Here is a 3,857-nt window from a genome sequence, read left to right on the forward strand (position 1 = left end):
GAAATTTGAAATTAAATTTAATCAAAAACTAAAATCTAAATAACAATCAATAAAAATATAATAAGATTGATAAGAGAATAGAGGAAATGGGGGCGGTGAATCTTGACCATAGCTCTCGCCAAAAACAGCTGGTCGATCTTTAGGGTTTAGGGTTTGTCCAGCCTCCTTGCAAGACTGGAACCTCCAAGTTGAACTATGTTGGATAGGCTTAGCAAAAGTTACCACATTAGTCTTTTGAGGTTGGAAAGCTTTGATTTGGTTCGTCGAAGCTTTTGACTGCATGTTGATGGTAATGACTTTCTTGTAATCTCCCTAGGTTGAAGGATCTTTGCTGCAATTTAAGAAGCACCAAGATTCTACTGATGAATGCATTGCCCCCCCAAAACTTCAGAGAATTTTTCTCCACTTGCGAGCATACTTTCCTATCGATCTGTTCTCCTAGCAGTCTACTACTGAACTGAACTAAGTCTGCGTGTTTCACCTATGCTGCTGAATACTCCCAAAGTAATCCATAGTCGGCTTAACATGATCTGAAGTAAGGGTAACCTGACCTCCCTAAACTGTGGTGGAGCTTGTGGTAAGGTATCGACCGTGATAATCTAAAATGCTTTCTGTCCTGCCCGTCTCATGTTTGGAGCTGGCGTTTTACTCTTATCGTCCCCTGACATCCCAAAACTAGCTGCATTGATGTTTCTTTGCAGGCAGAGGTGCTTGTAATCTAGTGCTCCTATGTGCTTCTCATCATTGGTAAAAGAATAAGTGTTTTGAATCTGTCATGCTGAGTCTTGTTGTCAAATTGTCACGGTTTCTAAAAAAAAATGGCAAACATCCATGGGAACCACATCACACTACACTTGATCTTGCAGCTGACCCCCAATCGAAAAATTCACTAAGCACCTCCTGTTAATCTTGACCTTGTTGTTCTTCTTCAGCCATATCAGAGAATATAACTGGGAGTGTTTCAGAGTCATGAGGCCCAAAATCTTTACCATTTGTGTTGACGCTATGTTCTTAGTGCTCCATTCATCGATGATGAAACTACGTACCTTCTAGTTCACGATGAAACGGGTGTAGAATATATTGTGACAAAGCCACTGCGAATCCCTCATATCATCATTCTATAGGACCTGTCGAGCCACGAGCATCTCACCCTTGTCAGGTGGAATATGATGAACCTTACCCAGTTGTATAGATGTCTCATCGTCGCTAACCTCCTCCACGTCACCCTGTTAGGTAAAAGATATAACTCTATTCATTAAGTAATTGGAGGCGATGTACCCAAATCCATGGATATTGAAACATTTTATGGTGAGGATTGTAGTAGGCATGCTACTCTTTTCATGTTTCATCTCACTCATAGTGGCTCTATCTTTTATGTGAACTAATTTTCTCAACTCTTTAAGGCTTGCTTGTGTTGGTTCTCCAATTGTGAGTGGCTGCCTAATTGGTGGTGGTTTCTTGCTCTGTTTCTACTGCCTTTTCACTTTCAATGCTAGGTTCTAGACATCTCCAAGTGAACAATATGGCTGCAATTGCACCACATTACTAATAGTAGTTTTCAAGCCCCATAGTAATGGGCTATGAAGTGTTTTTCTGGCTTGACCAAATCACTTTATCTGTAATTGGTTAAATTGCGTTGTGAACGCTTCCATTGATATGTCTCTCTGTTGCAAGCGACAAGAGTCAGAGAAACATATTCTGGCGATAGTGAGGATGTATGTATGTTCTCTACATCACTTTATACATCTTCTCCCACTTGGCAATCTTGTCATTGCTTTCTCTCTTCATCTACCTCTACATGTTGGCTCCTCACCAGAAGCTGCTCTTTCTCAATTGTATAGCTGCAAGATCACCCTTTTATCTTCTGACATCTTTTTGTATTCAAAGATCATCTCAATATATTACAACCATTCAATAAAATTATTTGGATTCATGCCTCCATCAAACATTGATAGATCTATTTTTATTCTAAAGTCATTGTGTCCTCCATATGTGGGCTCCTCTCTTAGTTTCATCTAATATTGGATGTTAAAGTGTCGTAGCCTTTCTTTTTCATCATTAAAATACTCCCTATGAAAGGGGTTGATATTCTTGTCTTTCACCCCGTCAACTTTCCCTGTTACAATCGAGGATAATTTTCTCCTTGGTTTCATCCTCAATGTCCGCAAGCTTCCTCTAAAGTCGGTGGATCTCTTGTTGTATCTCTTCTAGGATAAGCTTGAACATGTATCTCCTTGTTGTCATGGCTAAGGTTTAGAGTTAAGGGTAAAATTGGGTGTGGAAAATTTATTTTGGTTTGTTGATTTTAAAAATCAGCAAGGGAAAATTAGAGTTAGGTAAATATTTGGCTATGGTCTAGAAATATGAAAGAAAATTTTCTGGTAGAGGGGCAAGAAGGATGCTAAGAAACCTTAGGATATGACTAGAGTTAGGCTATTTTTTATACCAAATGTTATCAAAGTTAACCTAAACCATAATAGCAATGAAATAATTTTTGTTGAAATTCAAAAGGTTATAAAAAACAACTCTTGGTGATGTGTTTTAAGGGGTGGTCGGTGACAATAGTGGTTATTTGTGGCAGCACAACAAGGAGATGTGGGTAAAAAGTGGCCAGAATGGCACATGGGGTGGGGGGGATGAGGGGCGGAGGGGGATTTTGGTCGTGGTAGTCACCACCTCAGAGTAAGATATAGTTGGAGCACCACATATTCTTAGATACAACCTTAATAAGGAAAAACACATGGAGATATAAATCTCAAATTAGAATTAACCAAAAGCTAAACCTTAAACAACAAGCAATGAATTTGTAATAAGATAGGTGGGAGAATATGGGAGAATATGGGAGAAAGAGAGTGGTAAATCCTGCCCACAACTCGAGCCTAAACAACTAATTGGTCCAGCCTCTATGCTGGACCGGAACCTCCAAGCTAAACTGTGTTGAACTGGTCCAACAATAGCCCTCAAGTTAGTAGAGTTGATGGACAAGCAAGCAATACTTAGTGTTATTATTGTACACCTGAATTTGAATATTTCCTTCAACATTCTCATTAAATAAACCATTACATGCATGATGAAAGAACTAGTCAGCATGTGAAAGAAGCGCTTTTCTATTAGAAAATTCAAATTTTATGCTCAATTTTTTTTAATCCTAAAATATTTGTTGAAAAATATAATTTTATGCTCAAGTTATTTAATTCCAAAAATTATTGTTGACAATATCATTGAGTTCAATTCAATCACATGTTAGTACGGTCTTGTTGACATCGATCATGATTAAAAAAAGAAACATTCATGCATCAAGTTTGCTACTATCTCTTTTTTGAAATTGAAATCATGATAGAACCCCATTTTTTTTTTCTCATATGTTATAGAGAGGGAATTGGAAGAGGTTCAGGAGGAAAAAAATGTGATGGTCTTATAAGAGAGATACTTGAGAAGAAGACATATAGAATGAAGTGCGAAACAAATGAAACGGGGGATATGTATTATATATGGATATGTATTTTTGACATTCTAGGCTTTATTTAATTTATTATTTCTTATGCCAATACAAGCCTTTAATGTACCATATATGGATATGTATTTTTGACATTCTAGGCTTTATTTAATATCAACCTTTCATACTTGATGCTTTCTTAAACTAAATTTGACTTTCATCAATAATATATTAAAAAATATCCTTATGTATGCACTTTTTTTTTATAGTTTTATGAGCACTTGAAACGAATTTTTTAGAAAATAACTCAAACATTTTTGTGAGAAAGTTTTTTATTTAATTAATATAAAGTTGCGACTTAATTTTTTTTCCTAATATTATCGTCCAATTTGCTTTAGATAATATCCATATTCTTTTTACA

Source organism: Phalaenopsis equestris, unplaced genomic scaffold (genome assembly GCF_001263595.1).
Source record: "Phalaenopsis equestris unplaced genomic scaffold, ASM126359v1 Scaffold000877, whole genome shotgun sequence".
Lineage (NCBI taxonomy): Eukaryota > Viridiplantae > Streptophyta > Magnoliopsida > Asparagales > Orchidaceae > Phalaenopsis > Phalaenopsis equestris.